Here is a 23,193-nt window from a genome sequence, read left to right as displayed (position 1 = left end):
AGGCAGCCTCCGCAAATGTAAACTGGAGGGACAACCACTGCGGGTGTAGTAAGGTCAGCTATTAGTTGCCACTACTCCCCTGTAACCAAACAACACCAGTCCACTGGGGGGCGCATGGGAGTTATTGGGCGAGTCTCGTATATAAGGCAGAGCATTGTATGCTGTGTATACAGAGAATCAGTGCAGTGGTAGCTAATGCCGCCCGCGGTCTGCGCTGTGTACTGTGCGGTAGATACAATATCAGTGAGGACAGGACACACACGGCTCCTACCTCCCGTCCTATTACCGGGCTCCGCCGCAGGACACTACAGGCGGCAGAGACCTCCGCTGTCTCCTAGCAACCAGCAGCCTCATCTGTACAGTGAGGGGCGGGGCCCTGCTCCTGGCTGCACTGATTTCGGTGGGCGCGGTGCCTTATGTGATTCGGGGACAGTGGCCAGAAGTACCAACTATACACACTTACACAGCTCAACATCCAGAGAACTGCTAGATCTGCAGCAGAAAAAAAGTGATTTTAGCAAAACTGCAGCAACCAATCAAGTGACAAATTCCAGAAATCAGAGTCTCTGCCATTACATCATGCTGCTTTCATATAGGGGCAAGGTCACCTGATTCAATTCACGGATGGCCCACAAAAGACAGCTATTTTCTCTCCATTGTGTCCAGCAAAAATCAAATTAAATTTGCACCACTCATGAGCTCACAAACTAAGAACTTCTGAGGCAGCTGGAGACAAAGGTACTTTATGAGTCACTGCCCTGCAGAGAGGAGTGGGCAGCGAATAACTCAGAAGAGCTGATCTGTAGAGGAGGCAGCAGCTGTTACTGAGCACGGACCAATGAAAGACTAATGCAGCTGGTTCTAGAAGGTTGCAGAGTGACATACATGGTCCGCAGATGTGGAGGTGTCTGTGTCCTCTGTCCACTATCTGTATGTGCGGAGGATCAGAAACCTGCTATGCCTTATCTACCTAACTAAGGCCAGGTTCACATTTGCGTCTGTGTGCGCAGCGTACGATCCGCAGCTGTCAGGCGTACATATCTTTAACATTGTGACCGCATGGACATGTTTTTGAATGCGTTCACTTGCGGCTGTGTACGCATGCGTCGTTTTGAGGTGTGTGGCGGGGTCGGGCGAATGCAACATGTTGCATTTTTTGAGGCGTCAAATATTGCGCAATCATGCTCATGCGGACGATTGCATCAAAAAACACATTACTGTCTATGGGAACATATTGGTACACAATGACATACATACGAATGCGCTCGATACGCATGCGTACTTTAGACTGTACATGTCCAGAAAATGACGTCACCGCTCCCACCATGGGCATAAAAAATGCAAATGCATGGCAAAATGCATTTAAACGCATGCACACGCAGCATTTTTGTTTGCGTCATGCGCAAGATGATGCACAGGCGTAAGCATGCTTTTGCATGTGTTTTGGCATGCAGATGATACGCTGCGCACAGAAACGCTAATGTGAACTTAGCCTAAGGCTGCATTCACACACTTCTGTCATTTTGCGGCTTTTACCACAACATTCCTGTACCGCTGCGGTCCGTTCACTTTTCCCTGCAAAATCACTATCTAGCAAATAAACAACTGTTACATAAGAGTAGAAAAGCCATGCAGACTTGTATGTGAGAAAATGGTTTTCCTGCAAGTGACACCTGCTGTGCGACCAAATTTCTTGAGGTGTTGTGATCACAAAAATCTAAGGCAGCTGGACTTGTTGCAGTGTCCCCGAGGGTCGCAATGTGATCCCATTCACTTGTATTGCCACATAGCAGGAACATGTAGTAACCACTGTGCAGCCCCTCAGCAACTGTGCAGGGAAGTAGTGAAAAGACCACCGCGGATCAGGGTTGTTCCAGCTAAAAGCTGCATAATGGCCACAACGTGTGAACACAGTCTAAGGGCTGTTGGGTTTGGCTGCTTGCATTCAGGGGAGTGACTTACAGAAAGAGGTCTGCCATATGTGCATTATAATTTGGGGCTGTCCATGATTATTGGCTTGGGTCATCAGAAAAAATTAATTAAATGTTTATTTGGTAATCCAGAATAGCGTTCTATGGACATGTTCAGCCCAGATGGCGCCGTGCACACCGGCCTACACACCATGTACGCAGGGAGCACGTGTGAATGCAGATTATTCTATGACGCACGTGTGAATGCAGATTATTCTATGACGCACGTGTGAATGCAGATTATTCTATGACGCACGTGTGAATGCAGATTATTCTATGACGCACGTGTGAATGCAGATTATTCTATGACGCACGTGTGAATGCAGATTATTCTATGAACAGTTAACATGCCTGCACAAATATAATAACGAAAAAAATAATGAAGTTACTGATCTCAGAGAAGGGTGGCACAAAATCAGGTTTTATTGTGCAAAAGTAGTCAACAAAAAAAAAAAAAAAATTGTATCACTAATAATAGTGACCCTCAGACCGGAAATAAAGGGGTTTTCCCAGTACTAATCGCTCGCTAGCCCATTACCAGGCCACCAGTACTCACCAGCAGGCTACTACCACCAGCTTCTGTGTGGCTGATTCTGCAGCATGGCAGGAGAGGGGCTGCATAGCTTGTCACATGACCTCTAGTTGATGGGGAGGAGTTATATTTCCCCCAGGTTTCCTGCATTTCCCTGTGAGCCACACCTCCAAAATAACGCTGTCCTGCTCTGGTGTGAACAGCGCCTAAGGCTAGGTTCACATTGCGTTAGGGCAATCCGTCTAGCGCTAGCGGATTGCGCTAACGCAATGTTTTTTTCGGGGCCGCTTTTAGGGGTCGCGTTAACGTCCCCGCTCTAGCAGATCCCCGATCTGCGAGAGCGGGGAACGGACCTCGGGCGCGCCGCGGACGCTGCAAGCAGCGTCCGCGGCGCGTCACAGAAGAACGGCACATCGCTAGCGCGAGCCGAAAAAGGCACGCGCTAGCGATGCGCTACAGGCGAAATTTACATTGCTGTCAATGGGTGCGCTAACGGACCCGTTGCACGGCGTTAATTGCGACATTTTCGCCGTGCAACGCTGTCCGTTAGCGTGCACACATTAACGCAATGTGAACCTAGCCTTATTGCATTTGTGCCATTTTTATGGTGAGTTTAGTGTTTTGCGCTTTTTTCTTTGCACCGTAGTTCTGTCCATTTGCATCTTTTTGAACTCTATTTTATGTGTTGACAGGTGTTTTTTTTTAGGCTATGTTCACACGTTGCAGATTTTGATGCAGATTCGCAGCAGTTTTTCATGCCTTGTACACAGGGCCACCATCAGGACGTTACTGACTGGCAGTGGCGTAACTACAAAGTTATGGGCCCCGGTGCGAACTTCCAAATGGGGCCCCCCCCCCACCTCCGTGACGCCCCCCCACCCCCTTCCCCTAGATACGCCTCGGACTGTTGCAGGAATCTCCTGCACTGCAACATGGTGTTGGGTGCCAGCACAGCCCGCACAGTGGTATATCCAGCACAGCCCGCACAGTGGTATATCCAGCACAGCCCGCACAGTGGTATATCCAGCACAGCCCGCACAGTGGTATATCCAGCACAGCCCGCACAGTGGTATATCCAGCACAGCCCGCACAGTGGTATATCCAGCACAGCCCGCACAGTGGTATATACAGCACAGCCCGCACAGTGGTATGTACAGCACAGCCCGCACAGTGGTATATACAGCACAGCCCGCACAGTGGTATATACAGCACAGCCCGCACAGGGGTAAATACAGCACAGCCCGCACAGGGGTATATACAGCACAGCCCGCACAGGGGTATATACAGCACAGCCCGCACAGGGGTATATACAGCACAGCCCGCACAGGGGTATATACAGCACAGCCCGCACAGGGGTATATACAGCACAGCCCGCACAGGGGTAAATACAGCACAGCCCGCACAGGGGTATATACAGCACAGCCCGCACAGGGGTATATCCAGCACAGCCCGCACAGGGGTATATACAGCACAGCCCGCACAGGGGTATATACAGCACAGCCCGCACAGGGGTAAATACAGCACAGCCCGCACAGGGGTAAATACAGCACAGCCCGCACAGGGGTATATACAGCACAGCCCGCACAGGGGTATATACAGCACAGCCCGCACAGGGGTATATCCAGCACAGCCCGCACAGGGGTATATCCAGCACAGCCCGCACAGGGGTATATCCAGCACAGCCCGCACAGGGGTATATCCAGCACAGCCCGCACAGGGGTATATACAGCACAGCCCGCACAGGGGTATATACAGCACAGCCCGCACAGGGGTATATACAGCACAGCCCGCACAGGGGTATATACAGCAGAGCCCGCACAGTGGTATATCCAGCACAGCCCGCACAGGGGTATATAGAGCACAGCCCGCACAGGGGTATATACAGCAGAGCCCGCACAGGGGTATATACAGCAGAGCCCGCACAGGGGTATATACAGCAGAGCCCGCACAGGGGTATATACAGCACAGCCAGCACAGGGGTATATACAGCAGAGCCCGCACAGGGGTATATACAGCAGAGCCCGCACAGGGGTATATACAGCACAGCCAGCACAGGGGTATATAGAGCAGAGCCCGCACAGGGGTATATACAGCACAGCCCGCACAGGGGTATATACAGCACAGCCCGCACAGGGGTATATACAGCACAGCCCGCACAGGGGTATATACAGCAGAGCCCGCACAGGGGTATATACAGCAGAGCCCGCACAGGGGTATATAGAGCACAGCCCGCACAGGGGTATATAGAGCACAGCCCGCACAGGGGTATATACAGCAGAGCCCACACAGGGGTATATACAGCAGAGCCCGCACAGGGGTATATGCAGCACAGCCAGCACAGGGGTATATAGAGCACAGCCAGCACAGGGGTATATAGAGCACAGCCAGCACAGGGATATATACAGCACAGCCCGCACAGGGATATATACAGCAGAGCCCGCACAGGGGTATATGCAGCACAGCCAGCACAGGGGTATATAGAGCACAGCCAGCACAGGGGTATATAGAGCACAGCCCGCATCTCATCTATCCCCCCCCCCCCCCCGATAATGGCCCCACAGTCCGGTGAAAAAGAAAAAAAAAAACTCTCCTCACCTTTCCTTTTGCCCGCGCTGCTCCTGGTGGCTGCAGTCTGCCCAGGACACTGCAGGTGCGCGATGATATGACGTCATCGCGCACCCGCAGTGTACTGTCAGAGGCAGAGCGGGGAATGATGGGAGAGGGAGCGTCAGGTGACGCTCTCCTCCATCATTGCATTGAACTATACCGGTGTCATAGACGCCGGTATAGTTAAATGCGGCGGCGGCGGCGGCGGCGGCGGGGGGGGGGGGGGGAGGAACAGTGCAGCGGCCCACTACTGGCATCGGCTCTTCTGGCATTTGCCAGAAGTGCCCGATGTCCAGCCCGGCCCTGCCCTGACCTGCCGGCCCGGGGCCCCTGACCTGCGGGGCCCGGTCGCAATGGCGACCGCTGCGACCGCGGTCGTTACGCCCCTGCTGACTGGTGTATGGGGTCCGGTGGGCAGAGGGGGCCCGCATCGGGCCCTGTCTCATCTGCCCATCGAGCCCAGCCCCGGGCCCCAGTGGCAGGCTTCTGACGGTACACTGAACCTGCTTCTGAGACGCAGGTTCAGTGTCCTCTTTTGCCTTGCGGGCCCGTACGGCAAGGCAGTAGTTAAAGCCGCCAGCCAATCGGAGACTGGCAGCTGAGGTCAGGGCGCACGTCACCAGTGTATGATGTCATTGTCATTGGCTGGCGAGTCTGCGCTGAAATGCCTGGGATGGACGTCGGCGCTGGACAGCAACCAAGTAAGAAGAAAGGTGTTTTTTTATTTTTACTGAATGTTGCAAGCCCGGGGCATGATAATAATAATAATAATAATAATAATAATAATAATTTTATTTATATAGCGCCAACATATTCCGCAGCGCTTTACAACTTATAGAGGGGACTTGTACAGACAATAGACATTAAGCATAACAGAAATCACAGTTCAAAACAGATACCAGGAGGAATGAGGGCCCTGCTCGCAAGCTTACAAACTATGAGGAAAAGGGGAGACACGAGAGGTGGATGGTAACAATTGCTTTAGTTATTTGGACCAGCCATAGTGTAAGGCTCGGGTGTTCATGTAAAGCTGCATGAACCAGTTAACAGCCTAAGTATGTAGCAGTACAGACACAGAGGCTATTGACTGCATAAAGTGTATGAGAACATGATGCGAGGAACCTGATTATGTTTTGTTTGTTTTTTATTAGGCCACACAGGGATAGTTAGGTTAAAGGGAACCTGTCACCACGTTTTTGGAAGATGGGATAAAAATAGCGTTAAATAGGGGCAGAGGTGGGCGTTACATTAGTGTGTGTGTTATGCGTTTATTACCCACCTAAGTTGCCGAAATAACTTTGCAAAGTCTCCGTTTTCGCCTGTCAATCAGGCTGGTCAGGTCGCACGGGCGTTGTCTTCCCCCAGATTTGGCGTAGTTTTCCGTTGGTGGCGTAGTGGTGTGCGCATGCCCAAAGTCCGGAATCCTCTGCCAGGGGATTTAAAATAGCGCGGTGTTCGTTATTGCATTGGTGATCGGTGGGCGCGGCCATCTTCCTTTGGCCGCGCGTGCGCAGAAGCGGCGCTCTGCTGGCCGCGGCTTCAGGAAAATGGCCGCCGCGATATCCATCTGCGCACGCGCGGCATCCCGCGGCCATTTTCCTGAAGCCGCGGCCAGCAGAGCGCCGCTTCTGCGCACGCGCGGCCAAAGGAAGATGGCCGCGCCCACCAATCACCAATGCAATAACGAACACCGCGCTATTTTAAATCCCCTGGAAGAGGATTCCGGACTTTGGGCATGCGCACACCACTACGCCACCAACGGAAAACTACGCCAAATCTGGGTGAAGACACCACGCCCATGTGACCTGACCAGCCTGATTGACAGGCGAAAACGGAGACTTTGCAAAGTTATTTCGGCAACTTAGGTGGGTAATAAACGCATAACACACACACTAATGTAACGCCCACCTCTGCCCCTATTTAACGCTATTTTTATCCCATCTTCCAAAAACGTGGTGACAGGTTCCCTTTAATGCGTTGAGGCGGTAGGCCAGTCTGAACAAATGCGTTTTTAGGGCACGCTTAAAACTGTGGGGATTGGGGATTAATCGTATTAACCTAGGTGGTGCATTCCAAAGAATCGGCGCAGCACGTGTAAAGTCTTGGAGACGGGAATAGGAGGTTCTGATTATTGAGGATGCTAACCTGAGGTCATTAGTGGAGCGGAGGGCACGGGTAGGGTGGTAGACTGAGACCAGAGAGGAGATGTAGGGTGGTGCTGAGCCATGGAGTGCTTTGTGGATGAGGGTAGTAGTTTTGTACTGGATTCTGGAGTGGATGGGTAGCCAGTGTAATGACTGGCACAAGGTAGAGGCATCGGTGTAACGGTTGGTGAGGAATATGATCCTGGCAGCAGCATTCAGGACAGATTGGAGCGGGGAGAGTTTGGTAAGAGGGAGGCCGATTAGTAGAGAGTTACAATAGTCCAGACGAGAATGAATAAGTGAGACAGTAAGAATTTTTGCAGAGTCGAAAGTAAGAAACGGGCGAATTCTAGAAATATTTTTGAGATGCAGATAAGAAAAGCGAGCCAGTGATCGGATGTGGGGGGTGAATGAAAGCTCGGAATCAAGGATGACCCCAAGGCAGCGGGCATGTTGCTTGGGAGTAATGGTGGAACCGCACACGGAGATGGCAATGTCAGGCAAAGGTAGGTTAGTAGAGGGAGAGAACACGAGGAGTTCAGTTTCTGACAGGATCAGTTTCAGATAGAGGGAGGACATGATGTTAGAGACAGCGGTAAGACAATCACTGGTGTTTTCTAAGAAGGTCGGAGTGAAAGCAGGAGAAGAGGTGTATAATTGGGTGTCGTCAGCATAGAGATGGTACTGGAAACCAAATCTACTGATTGTTTGTCCAATAGGGGCAGTATACAAAGAGAAGAGGAGGGGGCCTAGGACTGATCCTTGAGGAACCCCAACAGTAAGGGGAAGGGGAGAGGAGGAGGAACCAGCAAAACATACAGTGAAGGATCGGTCAGAGAGATAGGAGGAGAACCAAGAGAGAACGGTGTCCTTGATGCCGATGGAGCGGAGCATAGTGAGGAGGAGCTGATGATCCAGTGTCGAATGCTGCGGAAAGATCCAAGAGAATTAGCATGGAGTAGTGACCATTAGATTTAGCTGTTAGTAGGTCATTAGAGACTTTAGTGAGGGCAGTTTCAGTAGAGTGTAAAGAGCGGAAGCCAGATTGAAGAGGGTCGAGAAGAGAGTTATCTGAGCGATAGCGGGTAAGACGGGAGTGGACCAGGCGTTCCAGGAGTTTAGAGATGAAGGCAAGATTAGAGACAGGTCTATAATTAGCGGCACAGTTTTGGTCGAGGGAGGGTTTTTTAAGTAATGTATGTATGATGGCATGCTTAAATGAGGAGGGAAAAATACCGGAAGTGAGGGAAAGGTAGAATATTTTTGTTATGTGAGAGGTGACAGCCGGGGAAAGGGACTGGAGGAGATGTGACGGAATGGGGTCACTGGTGCAAGTGGTCGGGCGAGAAGATGCAAGGAGCCTGCTTACTTCTTCTTCTGTAACTGGTTCAAAGTCAGAGAGTGAACTAGATGCAGTGGGGGAGGGAGGACAGTGCCTGGTATGAAGAGATTGAGAGATGATTTCCTGTCGAATGTGGTCAATTTTTTCTTTGAAGTAATTGGCCAGATCGTCAGCGCGGAGATCTGTGGTTGGGGCCTGCTCTCTTGGGTTGAGTAGGGACTGGAAAGTGTTGAAGAGACGTTTAGGGTTATTGGACAGTGAGGTGATGAGGGTGTTGAAATAGGTTTGCTTGGAGAGGTGAAGGGCAGAGTTGTATGTTTTTAGCATGAACTTATAATAGATGAAATCTTCGGGTAGATTAGATTTTCTCCACAGACGTTCGGCGCACCTGGAGCACCGCTGCAGGAAACGTGTTTGCAGCGTCTGCCATGGTTGTCGCCGTCTGTGTCGAGTTGCTCTATGTATAGGAGGAGCAGCTTCATCCAGGACACTTTGCAGGGTTTCATTGTAATGCTTCAGAGCAGAATCAGGACATGAGATAGAAGAGATTGGGGCCAATGAGGACTGCAAATTCTTCATAAGTTTCTGGGTGTTAATGGCCTGTATGTTTCTATAAGTGTGGAAAGTGGGGGTGACCTGAGCGGGGTCATGATAAAGACAAGAGGGCAGGATGGGAGACACAGGAGCTTGATGGAGTGGAGACACTGGGGCAGGAATGGAAACAACACAGGGGGCAGAATGTGAGACACAAGGGGCAGGAATGGAAACAACACAGGGGGCAGGAATGGAAACAACATGGGGGGCAGGAATGGAAACAAAACGGGGGGCAGGAATGGAAACAACACAGGGGGCAGGAATGGAAACACCACAAGGGGCAGGAATGGAAACAACATAAGGGGCAGGAATGGAAACAACACAGGGCAGAATGTGAGACATAAGGGGCAGGAATGAAAACAACAAAGGGAGCAGGAATGAAAACAACACAGAGCAAGAATGGAAACAGCACAAGGGGCAGGAATGGAAACAGCACACGGGGCAGGAATGGAAACAGCACACGGGGCAGGAATGGAAACAGCACAAGGGGCAGGAATGGAAACAACACAGGGGGCAGGAATGAAAACAACACAGGGGGCAGAATGTGAGACACAGGGGGCAGGAATGGAAACAACATGGGGCAGAAATGGAAACCACACAGGGGGCAGGAATAAAAACAACACTGGGGGCAGGAATGGAAACAACACGGGGCAGAATGTGAGACACAGGGCAGGAATGGAAACAACACGGGGCAGGAATGGAAACAACACAGGGGAAGGAATGGAAACCACACAGGGGGCAGAATGTGATACACGGGGCAGGAATGGAAACAACATAGGGGGCAGGAATGGAAACCGCACAAGGGGCAGGAATGTAAACAACACGGGTCAGGAATGGAAACAGCACAGGGGCAGAATGTGTGACACAGGGGTTAGAATGTGAGACACGGGGTTAGAATGTGAGACACGGGGGCAGAATGTGAGACACTGGGATAGGATGTGATATGGGGCAGGATGTGAGGCGGGGCAGAATGTGAGACACAGGGGCAGGCTGGGAGACACAGGGGCAAGCTGGGAGACACAGTGCAGGATGGAGACAAATGGGGCAGGAATATGGGGCAGGATGGAGACAGATAGGGCAGGATCATGGTGCAGGATGGAGACACATGGTGCAGGATCATGGGGCAGGATGGATACAATGGAGACAGATGGGCGGCAGGATCATAGGACAGATGGGGCGGCAGGATCATGGAACAGATGGGTTAGGATCATGGGACAGATGGAGCAGGATGGGGAGATCATATGGGGGCAGAATGGATACTCACAAGGGCAGGATGTGAGAACATATGGCTGGAGCTAGGAATGAGATACACAGGGCCAGGATGGGGGGATATTATTACCATAGGGGCTAATTAAGGGATATTATTACTGCAGTGATGTATTTATTTTATTTTTTGAGGAAACTTTTAAATGGGGGGGCGGTTCTGTTACTGTGCAGAGCGACACTATATCACCTTTTTTTCTTATTCTGGTGTAGTGTAGAAGTTGGGAAAAAACTAAGCAATGTGTTCTGCAAGCGGAGCTCTAGATAACTGTGTTATTTCCTGCAGAGACAAGTCCTGACTGGAAGACGTGATGGTGGTCTGTGCTGGATGAAGATGGAAAGCGAGGCTGAAGGACTTCATCTAGAGACATCACTGGTGAGCATAGCTCCCAACCGTCCCTCATTGTGCGGGACTGTCCCGGTTTTCAGCCTTTGCCCCGCTGTCCAGCACGGGACGCTCTGATCCCGCAGACAGCAGGAGATTAGAAGCAGCCGACACGCCCCCTTGTGTTTCATGCCCCGGGCCCTTACCCTTCCATATAGCTGCCTTTCTGCGCACAGGACCTGTGATGAGGTCACAGGAGGGGAGGAGTCAAGGGTCACATGATCGGGACCTCCGTGGATTGCAGGACTCGGCTGTGCTGGTTGCCAACTTGCCACATGGTGCTGCAGGAGGTAAGTAATGCCTTGTGTGGGGTCAGGAGGTGTACAGTGTGGATGTAGCAGAGCCATGTGTGTACGAGGTGTATGGAGCGGAGCCATGTGTGTGCGAGGTGTATGGAGCAGAGCTGTGTGTGTATGAGGTGTATGGAGCGGAGCCGTGTGTGTATGAGGTGTATGGAGCGGAGCTGTGTGTGTATGAGGTGTATGGAGCGAAGCCGTGTGTGTATGAGGTGTATGAAGCGGAGCCGTGTGTGTATGAGGTGTATGGAGCGGAGCCGTGTGTGTATGAGGTGTATGGAGCGGAGCCGTGTGTGTATGAGGTGTAAGGAGCGGAGCCGTGTGTGTATGAGGTGTATGGAGCGGAGCCGTGTGTGTATGAGGTGTATGGAGCGGAGCCGTGTGTGTATGGAGCGGAGCCGTGTGTGTACGAGGTGTATGGAGCGGAGCCGTGTGTGTACGAGGTGTATGGAGCGGAGCCGTGTGTGTACGAGGTGTATGGAGCGGAGCCATGTGTGTATGAGTTGTATGGAGCGGAGCCCTGTGTGTACGAGGTGTATGGAGCGGAGCCGTGTGTGTACGAGGTGTATGGAGCGGAGCCCTGTGTGTACGAGGTGTATGGAGCGGAGCCATGTGTGTACGAGGTGTATGGAGCGGAGCGCGTGTGTACGGAGCAGAGCCGTGTGTGCAAAGTGTACGGAGCGCAGCCGCGTGTGTAGGAGTAACTATGTGTGGCCATTATATGGTACGAAGTATCATGTGCGGCCAATATACAGTATGGAGCATCATGTGCGGTCATTATACAGTATGGAGCATCATGTGTGGTGATTATACAGAATGGAGCATCATGTGGGGCCATTATACAGTATGGAGCATCATGTGCGGTCATTATACAGTATTGAGCATCATGTGGGGTGATTACACAGTATGGGGCATCATGTGCGGTCATTACAGTATGGAGCATCATGTGCAGTCATTATACAGTATGGAGCATCATGTGCAGTCATTATACAGTATGGAGCATCATGTGCAGTCATTATACAGTATGGAGCATCATGTGCGGTCATTCTACAGTATGGAGCATCATGTGCGGTCATTCTACAGTATGGAGCATCATGTGCGGTCATTATACAGTATGGAGCATCATGTGCGGTCATTATACAGTATGGAGCATCATGTGTGGCCATTACACAGTATGGAGCATCATGTGTGGCCATTATACGGTATTGTGCATCATGTGTGGCCATTATACGGTATGGAGCATCATGTGCGGTCATTATACGGTATGGAGCATCATGTGCGGTCATTATACAGTATGGAGCATCATGTGCGGCCATTATGCAGTATGGAGCAACATGTCATTATACAGTATGGAGCATCATGTGTGGCCATTATACAGTATGAAGCATCATGTGCGGCCATCATACAGTATGGAGCATCATGTGTGGCCATTATACAGTATGAAGCATCATGTGCGGTCATTATACAGTATGGAGCATCATGTGCGGTCATTATACAGTATGGAGCATCATGTGTGGCCATTATGCAGTATGGAGCAACATGTGTGGTCATTATGCAGTATGGAGCAACATGTGTGGCCATTATATGGTATGGAGCATCATGTGCGGTCATTATACAGTATGGAGCAACATATGCGGTCATTATACAGTATGGAGCATCATGTGCGGTCATTACACAGTATGGAGCAACATGTGCGGTCATTATACAGTATGGAGCATCATGTGCAGTCATTATACAGTATGGAGCATCATGTGCGGTCATTATACAGTATGGAGCATCATGTGCGGTCATTATACAATATGGAGCATCATGTGTGGCCATTATACAGTATGAAGCATCATGTGCGGCCATTATACAGTATGGAGCATCATGTGTGGCCATTATACAGTATTGTGCATCATGTGTGGCCATTATATGGTATGGAGCATCATGTGGGGCTATTATACAGTATGGAGCATCATGTGTGGCCATTATACAGTATTGTGCATCATGTGTGGCCATTATACAGTATGGAGCACTGTGTGGCCATATTTTTTTGTTTATAATTATTGTATATGAAACAGTGTGATCAGCAGTGCTAAATGGGTGTGGTTGGGACGTGGATATGGGTGTGACTAATTATGAATGGGTGTGGTCAGGCGTGGCCTAAAATTTGCCGCGGCGCGCGTTTCGCGCCGCAAACTTTGTCCCTCTTTCCCATCTTCAAAAGTTGGGAGGTATGCTGGTGAGTCAGTGTGTTACCTGTACACAGACACTGCATACTAAGTACAGATCTCCTGTGTATAATGGCACTTATGGTGATAGTATTGTGTTTTTTATTATTAATGATCAGTATTGCAGTATTCAGTCACTATGTGGCCGTAATATGTGAACTGGTCATGGTGCGGTGGTATTTGTCCCTTGTATATTATATTATTGGTCATTTTAAAAATTGAAAAATAAATAAAAATATACCAAAATTGTATTGCATATTTTAACAAATTTTTAATAGGTTAGCGTAGAGTAGGGCCCGGCCAAAATAGTTTACCTTGTCGTGGAGGCAGATTAGAAAAATCTTTTAGCCAAAACAAAAGCTGCTGGCTATATGTGTGATCTGGTGATGGGAACTGTTAATGTGTGATTGGTGAGAAGTGGAGTTTTTCCAAGAGAGAGCGGTGGGACTGTGAACAGTTCAAGGGCTGGAGCCTGGGCGGAGTCTCATTGGCCCCGAAAATGTTGCTAGTATAGGGCCCCGAAATTCCTAGTGGCAGCCCTGGTTGTACAGTACCATGTAAACGTATGGAAACGAAATCCGTAGTTCCCATGGTGAGGAAAATACCACTAGGAAACGCTGCATTGTATTTTCTGCAGCATGTCAATTCTTTGTGCGGATTCTGCAGCGGTTTACACCTGCTCCTCAATCGGAATCTGCATGTGTAAAACCGCAGGTGGAATCCGCACAAAAAACTAAGAAAATCCGCGGTAAATCCGCAGTGCGTTTTACCTGCAGATTTTGCAAAAACGGTGCGGAAAAATCTGCACACCAATCCGCAACGTGTGCACATAGCCTTATTCCACAATGTGAGTGGAGTTTAGGGGTTTTAGATGTTTTGCCAGATTCACCAATTGTAACATTTTGAAAAGTTGCAAACTTTGTCAAAAAATGTACTTTGGCATCTCCAGAGTGATTTTATGTTCACCAACTACTTTGGTGCAGTTTATGTAGCATTTTGCAAATGCAAAACATGCAACTTCGGCCTCAGTTCGAGTTTCATCAGTGATTTTGATCTCATAGTTTTTCACTGATGAGAAAAAAAAGTTTCTGCAGCTTCTCCTATCATTTCGTAAAAAAAGCGGATAGCACTTGGAAGGTATCTGAGTGTTGATTTTTTTTTTTCACGGATCCATAGACTTTCATTGCCAAGTTTGAATCGAACCTCTAAACAATATTGGACATGGGTTCTGCGCAAAAAAATCACAGACATGTGAATAACCCAGTAGACTATCATAGGTATGAGTGATGTATGTGAAAAAACATAGACAGCATTCATACGTGAAAAATGGACAAGAGAACCAGCCCTTATTGTTTTAAAAAGAAAAAAGTTAAAGACAAAAATGAAGGCCCCAATTTATCATTTGCATTTTTTTTTAAGTCACTTTGTTTTTTTTGTCATGAATTTTGCTCAGATTAAAATGGTCTTTATTTCTCTGAACTGATTATCTTTCCTCCATCTCGCACACCTTCCCTACCTGATCTATCTATCACAATACAGTAAATTAATTCATACTTTCCCCTGTCCCGGTAATCCGCTGCCTCGGAGTAACCATTGAGGGTCTGTGCACACGCTGCGGATTTGACACTGCGGATCCGCAGCAGTTTTCCATGTGTTGTACAGTACCATGTAAACGTATGGAAAACAAAATCCGCAGTGCACATGCTGTGGAAAATACCGCGCGGAAACTCTGCGGTGTATGTTCCGCAGCATGTCAATTCTTTGTACGGATTCCGCAGCGTTTTACACCTGCTCCATAACTGGAATCCGCAGGTGTAGAAATGCAGGTAAAATTCATGGTAAATCCGCAGGTAAAACGCAGGGCATTTTACCTGCGGATTTTTCAGATTCTGCACTGAAAAAAACGCACACGAATCCACAACATGTGCACATAGCCTTACTCTGCCCTGTCCTTTAAATCGCACATCCCAGCTCTCGCCACGTCCTGTCGCCTCCAGCTCAAAAATACTTCCAGAATCCGTCCTTTCCTCAACCCTCACTCCAAAATGCTTGTGCATGCACTATGTCATGATCCAGTCCTGAGTTTGTATTCAGCTGTGTTGTCTCTGGACTGGTCATGCGGGAGTTAATCCCCTCTGCCTCACTCTCAGGCCGGCGTCACACTGGCGAGTTTTACGGACGTAAGAGCGCAGAAACTACGTCCGTAAAACTCGCATTACATACGGCACAATTATTCTCAATGGGGCTGCTCCTATTAGCCGTATATTACGGTTCAGTATTATACGGCTTTCTACGGCCGTACAAAATCGCAGCATGCTGCGTTTGTCAGCGTATTGCGCAAAAAAATCGCCAATGAAAGTCTATGGGGGCGAGAAAAATACGGATTCCACATGGACCAGCAGTGTGACTTGCGAGAAATACGCAGCGGTGTTAGTGAAAAGTCGGTAATTCAATTGCCGGCTTTTCATTTCTCCTGCACAAACCCGACAGGATATGAGACATGGTTTACATACAGTAAACCATCTCATATCCCCTTTTTTTTTGCATATTCCACACTACTAATGTTAGTAGTGTGTATGTGCAAAATTTCAGCGCTGTAGCTGCTGAAATAAAGGGTTAAATGGCGGAAAAAATTGGCGTGGGCTCCCGCGCAATTTTCTCCGCCAGAATGGTAAAGCCAGTGACTGAGAGCAGATATTAATAGCCAGGAGAGGGTCCATGGTTATTGGGCCCCCCCTGGCTACAAACATCTGCCCCCAGCCACCCCAGAAAAGGCACATCTGGAAGATGCGCCTATTCTGGCACTTGGCCACTCTCTTCCCACTCCCTGTAGCGGTGGGATATGGGGTAATGAAGGGTTAATGCCACCTTGCTATTGGAAGGTGACATTAAGCCAGATTAATAATGGAGAGGCGTCAATTATGACACCTATCCATTATTAATCCAATTGTTGGAAAGGGTTAAAAAACACACACACACATGATTTAAAAGTATTTTAATGAAATAAACACAGCGGTTGTTGTAATAATTTATTGTTCTCTCAATCCATCAGGAACACCCTCGCTTGGCAAAATAATAAACGCACAAGATACATACCTTCTGGTGAACCGTCTCGTCCCACGATGTAATCCATCTGAAGGGGTTAACTAATATTACAGGCAGGAGCCCTGCTAAATGCAGCGGTGCTCCGTGCCTGTAATCCCCGGCGAATGAATGAAATGTAGGTCATTGACCTACATTTCCTTCAGTCGCGGTGATGCGCCCCCTGGTGGATGTCCTCATATGACCTGGAGCGTGGGAAAAAGTTCCCAGGCTGCAGTTCATGAGAACATCCAGCAGGGGCGCATCACCGCGACTCAATGTAAGTACAGATCACTGCTTTCCTTTCAGCACCCGGGGATTACAGGCACGGAGCACAGCTGCATTAGCAGGGCTCCTGCCTGTAATATTAGTTAACCCCTTCAGATCGATTACTTCGTGGGACGAGACGGTTCACCAGAAGGTATGTATCTTGTGCGTTTATTATTTTTCCAAGCGAGGGTGTTCCTGATGGATTGAGAGAACAATAAATTATTACAACAACCGCTGTGTTTATTTTATTAAAATACTTTTAAATCGTGTGTGTGTGTTTTTTATCCCTTTCCAACAATTGGATTAATAATGGATAGGTGTCATAATTGACGCCTCTCCATTATTAATCTGGCTTAATGTCACCTTCCAATAGCAAGGTGGCATTAACCCTTCATTACCCCATATCCCACCACTACAGGGAGTGGGAAGAGAGTGGCCAAGTGCCAGAATAGGCGCATCTTCCAGATGTGCCTTTTCTGGGGTGGCTGGGGGCAGATGTTTGTAGCCAGGGGGGGCCAATAACCATGGACCCTCTCCTGGCTATTAATATCTGCCCTCAGTCACTGGCTTTACCATTCTGGCGGAGAAAATTGCGCGGGAGCCCACGCCAATTTTTTCCGCCATTTAACCCTTTATTTCAGCAGCTACAGCGCTGAAATTTTGCACATACACACTACTAACATTAGTAGTGTGGAATATGCAAAAAAAAAAGGGGATATGAGATGGTTTACTGTATGAAAACCATGTCTCATATCCTGTCGGGTTTGTGCAGGAGAAATGAAAAGCCGGTAATTGAATTACCGGCTGTTCACAGATATCGCGCTGAATGAAATCTAAATACAGAATATATATATATGTGTCTCAATGACATATATATATATATATACTGTATATATGTTTTCCCGAACATTTGAGCACATAAATCCATTAGATGTCGGTTTTGCAAGCCTGCGCGAAAATCTCGCAGTACGGATGCCATACGGATTACATACCGAGGATGCCATGCGCAAAATACGCTGACACACCCTGCCTACGGATCACTATTTTGGGAACATTTCTCGGTATTACGGCCGTAGTACGGACGTAAAAAACGGACCGTATTGTCTTACGCCGAGTGTGACGCCGGCCTCAAGCTGGCTGAGCTATTTAAGTCCTCTGCAGCCTGTGGGCCAGTGTCAGCTATAGTTCATGCTGCATGGCTTGAGCACCTGACCTGTATACTTGTACTAGTGTTCCTTTTGCCTCTGACTGCCTGTACCCATTTATGACTTGTTCTGACCTCTGGCTTGTACCCCGACTTCGTCTCACGTCTCACGTTTTGGTTACCACGTTCCCGGTAGGCTCTGATTTCTAGTTTGTCCCTGACTATTCCTCTGACTCCCCCTGTGTACTGTTCTGACCTCTCTGTGTATGACCTTGGCTTGTCTGACTTCTCTTTTATTACCTGTGGCACCTGTGTTGTTGTTCAGTGTTCAGTGTGTGTACAACCTCTTTTCCTTAACCAGCACCCCCTGGTGGAGGTTGCACTATACTGCACTGCAGCAGCACATTACACCCTAATCATCTCTCACCTCGACTACTGCAACATCCTCCTCTGTGGCCTACCTTCTAACACTCTCGCACCGCTCCAGTCCATCCTTAACTCTGCTGCCCGACTAATTAATCTCTCTCCTCGCTACATTCCTGCTTCTCCTCTTTGCAAATCCCTTCACTGGCTCCCAATTTCCCAGCGTATCCAGTTTAAACTACCAACACTGACCTATAAAGCCATCCTTAACCTTTCTCCTTCGTATATTTCCAAACTAATCTCTCAATATCTTCCCTCAAGTAATCTCTGGTCCTCCCAAGACCTCCTTCTCTCCTCCACGCTTAGTCGCTCCTCACCCTTTCGCCTCCAAGACTTCTCCCGAATATCACCCATCATCTGGAATTCTGTGCCCCAACACGTCCGGTTATCCACCACCTTTGGATCCTTCAAAAGAAACCTGAAAACCCATCTCTTCAAGAAAGCTTACAACCTGTAATGACCACACGGCCACCTCAACACCATTGGAGCTACTGCAACCCCCCGACCTACTGTCTCCTTCCCCCACAATCCTGTAGAATATAACCCTGGGCCTCTCCACTCTGTATCAGTCTGTCATTGTTAGTTTTGTTTACTGTAAGTGATATTTGTATTTTGATGTAACCCCGTCTCATGTACAGCACCAAGGAATAAATGATGCTATATAAATAAATAATAATAATAATTTGTGTCTTTTGTGACTTTCTAGTACAAAACATTGTGGCAAAGTAGTTGTTGAAGTAAAAATCACTATAGGGTTTGTAATGTGACACAGATAAACTCAGCTGTGCAGCCCTTCCACCAACACTGACTCATGCAGGATGTCTGACCAGATCAGGGATGTCTATCATTATTAGTCTCAGGCACTGAGAAATCTGATCTAAGCTAAGGTGGGACCGTGTTCTTTTTTCCTTTGAGTGTTGCTGCCTGCTTATAATTTATCAGCATTATATAGGTAGAAGTACATACCACTGGTAAAAACTGATAACACCCATTTGTCCTTAAAATAAAGTTAACTCATTAGGTGTCAAATACTTTGATTGCTAATAACTCCACAATCGAGAGGCGAAATAATAAAAAAAAAAACCGCTCTGTATTCACTATTGCATCCTGTGTCAAGTTCAACATGAGAAAATTGGTGAAAGTTGCTCTTTAAAAGAAGAGTTAAGTACAAATGGAAAAGAGGAAAAAACACCAAAAACTACAAAAAGACCATTTTTGACAAAAATAGCAATGAATAACAGAAGACAAAAAGAGAAGAGACATAAAAAAAATACAAATGATGAAACGGCGTCTTCCTCACTTTGTAAAATGTAATAATTTCCTTTCCCCATGAAAGATGTAATTTACATTAAAAAGTTGATAGAATCTATTCAATACATTATACTGTATATACCTCTAAATTATGTTAAAAATACCAAAAAAATATAATACTCAGACAACTCATCCTACAAAAAGTGCTTTCCTAAGGCAATAGAGAGTGAAAAATTAAAGTTGTTATTCTAGGAATTAAAAAAATCTCTGTGCCTAAAATAGCTGCACTTTTAATAATTACATATACCATATATACTCAAGTATAAGCCGAGGCACCTACTTTTGCCACGGAAAACTGGGTAAGCTTATTGACTCGAGTATAAGCCGGGTATGTATTGTCCCCTCATCCCTGTCCTGTTATGCGTGGCTCCCCCTGTCCTGGTATGTGGCTTCCCCGTCCTGTCCTGGTATGTGGCTCCCCCTGTCCTGTCCTGCTATGCGTGGCTCCCCCTGTCCTGGTATGTGTGGCTCCTCTTGTTATGTCCTGGTATGTGGCTCCCCCTGTCCTGCTATGTGTGGCCCCCCTGTCCTGTCCTGGTATGTGTGGCTTCCCCATCCTGTCCTGGTATGTGGCTCCCCTGTCCTGTCCTGCTATGCGTGGCTCCCCCTGTCCTGGTATGTGTGGCTCCTCTTGTCCTGTCCTGGTATGTGGCTCCCCCTGTCCTGTCCTGCGCTGCGTGGCTCCCCCTTTCCTGTCCTGGTATAGGTGGCTCCTCCTGTCCTGTCCTGGTATGTGGCTCACCCTGTCCTGTCCTGCTATGCATGGCTCCCCCTGTCCTGGTATGTGGCTCCCCCTGTCCTGTCCTGCTATGCATGGCTCCTCCTGTCCTGGAATGTGTCTCCTCCTGTCCTGTCCTGCTATGCATGGCTCCTCCTGTCCTGGTATGTGGCTCCCCCTGTCCTGTCCTGCTATGCGTGGCTCCCCCTGTCCTGTCCTGGTATGTGTGGCTCCTCTAGTCCTTTCCTGGTATGTGGCTCCCCCTGTCCTGTCCTGCTATTCATGGCTCCCCCTGTCCTGGTATGTGGCTCCCCCTGTCCTGTCCTGGTATGTGGCTCCCCTCGTCCTGTCCTGGTATGTGTGGCTTCCCCTGTTGTATGCATGGCTTCCCCGGTCCTGCAGTGCTCAGCTCCCCCAGTCCGCATGGCTCGGCTCCCCCATCCCCCATGGCTCGGCTCCCCCCTTCCCCTGGTTGTATACATGGCTCACATTGCCCACTTTCCTCCCCATCATACTCACCCTCCTCGTGTCTGCAACTCCGTCCCTGCATCTTCGTTGTCCCAGTGGCTCTCCTCTCCTCTGCTCAGCGGTCACGTTGTATCGCTCATTAAGGTCATGTATATGCGCTCCACGCCTATGGGAGTGGAGACGTGTCCATATTCATTACCTTAATGAGCGGTACCACGTGACTGCTCAGCACAGGAGAGAAGAGACGCCAGTGCCGGGACAACGGAGATGCAGGGACGGAGGGTGAGTATGATGTCTCCTGTTAGCCGGCGGCAGCAGCTGTCACTGTGCCACAGCTGTCGGCTCCTGCCGCTGCTATGCCTCCCCCACAAGCGTTCTGGACAATTGACTCATGTATGAGCCGAGGGCGGCTTATACACGAGTATATACAGTACTTCTGACATGTAAAAAAAATACTTTCACATGTGTGGGTGACTACTGAACTTGTTTCTGCCACACAGCAAGAAGAAATTTTTATATACAGTGGGGCAAAAAAGTATTTAGTCATTCAGCAATAGCGCAAGTTCCACCACTTAAAAAGATGAGAGGCGTCTGTAATTTACATCATAGGTAGACCTCAACTATGGGAGACAAACTGAGAAATAAAAATCCAGAAAATCACATTGTCTGTTTTTTTATCATTTTATTTGCATATTATGGTGGAAAATAAGTATTTGGTCAGAAACAAACAATCAAGATTTCTGGCTCTCACAGACCTGTAACTTCTTCTTTAAGAGTCTCCTCTTTCCTCCACTCATTACCTGTAGTAATGGCACCTGTTTAAACTTGTTATCAGTATAAAAAGACACCTGTGCACACCCTCAAACAGTCTGACTCCAAACTCCACTATGGTGAAGACCAAAGAGCTGTCAAAGGACACCAGAAACAAAATTGTAGCCCTGCACCAGGCTGGGAAGACTGAATCTGCAATAGCCAACCAGCTTGGAGTGAAGAAATCAACAGTGGGAGCAATAATTAGAAAATGGAAGACATTCAAGACCACTGATAATCTCCCTCGATCTGGGGCTCCACGCAAAATCCCACCCCGTGGGGTCAGAATGATCACAAGAACGGTGAGCAAAAATCCCAGAACCACGCTGGGGGACCTAGTGAATGAACTGCAGAGAGCTGGGAGCAATGTAACAAGGCCTACCATAAGTAACACACTACGCCACCATGGACTCAGATCCTGCAGTGCCAGACGTGTCCCACTGCTTAAGCCAGTACATGTCCGGGCCCATCTGAAGTTTGCTAGAGAGCATTTGGATGATCCAGAGGAGTTTTGGGAGAATGTCCTATGGTCTGATGAAACCAAACTGGAACTGTTTGGTAGAAACACAACTTGTCGTGTTTGGAGGAAAAAGAATACTGAGTTGCATCCATCAAACACCATACCTACTGTAAAGCATGGTGGTGGAAACATCATGCTTTGGGGCTGTTTCTCTGCAAAGGGGCCAGGACGACGGATCCGGGTACATGAAAGAATGAATGGGGCCATGTATCGTGAGATTTTGAGTGCAAACCTCCTTCCATCAGCAAGGGCATTGAAGATGAAACGTGGCTGGGTCTTTCAACATGATAATGATCCAAAGCACACCGCCAGGGCAACGAAGGAGTGGCTTTGTAAGAAGCATTTCAAGGTCCTGGAGTGGCCTAGCCAGTCTCCAGATCTCAACCCTATAGAAAACCTTTGGAGGGAGTTGAAAGTCCGTGTTGCCAAGCGAAAAGCCAAAAACATCACTGCTCTAGAGGAGATCTGCATGGAGGAATGGGCCAACATACCAACAACAGTGTGTGGCAACCTTGTGAAGACTTACAGAAAACGTTTGACCTCTGTCATTGCCAACAAAGGATATATTACAAAGTATTGAGATGAAATTTTGTTTCTGACCAAATACTTATTTTCCACCATAATATGCAAATAAAATGATAAAAAAACAGACAATGTGATTTTCTGGATTTTTATTTCTCAGTTTGTCTCCCATAGTTGAGGTCTACCTATGATGTAAATTACAGACGCCTCTCATCTTTTTAAGTGGTGGAACTTGCACTATTGCTGAATGACTAAATACTTTTTTGCCCCACTGTATATATATATTATTCTGCTTTAGTTGATTGATGGATTTCTCCCATGTCTCTCCCATGGGCGCATAAATAAAGAGAGACCTGTTAATCACCTGGAGCGAAGCTGGGATAAGCCAGGAGATGTTGGCACTGTACTAGTTTTATCTCTTCCTATATGTCCTGTGTTCCCTGTAAAGATGTGTGGAGATGTGCAGGGCTGGCGTTGAGGGGAAAGCACACTAAGCAGCTGCTTAGGGGCCCTGCTCCCGCAGGGGCGCCCAGCCAGTGGCCGCAAATAGCGGCACACCACGTGGCAACTATTGGGTCCA

At 48.3% G+C, this 23,193-nt stretch overlaps 1 protein-coding gene across 3 annotated transcripts in view; it reads right to left on the bottom strand.

Moving 5' to 3' along the window:
• The window catches only part of LOC143764737 (sacsin-like), a 140,010-nt gene that overhangs the window by 113,063 nt on the left and 3,754 nt on the right, over window positions 1-23,193 (bottom strand). Inside the window, exon 1 of one of the 3 annotated variants that reach the window (XM_077250643.1) lies at window positions 2,527-2,578. The exons of the other annotated variants lie outside the window; for them this stretch is intronic. The gene's annotated coding sequence lies outside the window, so the exon portion shown is untranslated. Of the gene's footprint in view, window positions 1-2,526; window positions 2,579-23,193 lie in introns of those variants that run through there. 3 annotated transcript variants of the gene reach the window in all.

Source organism: Ranitomeya variabilis, chromosome 4 (genome assembly GCF_051348905.1).
Source record: "Ranitomeya variabilis isolate aRanVar5 chromosome 4, aRanVar5.hap1, whole genome shotgun sequence".
Taxonomy (NCBI): Eukaryota; Metazoa; Chordata; class Amphibia; order Anura; family Dendrobatidae; genus Ranitomeya; species Ranitomeya variabilis.
Note: the sequence above shows the minus strand (reverse complement) of the source record. Positions and strands in the feature narration are given on the sequence as shown.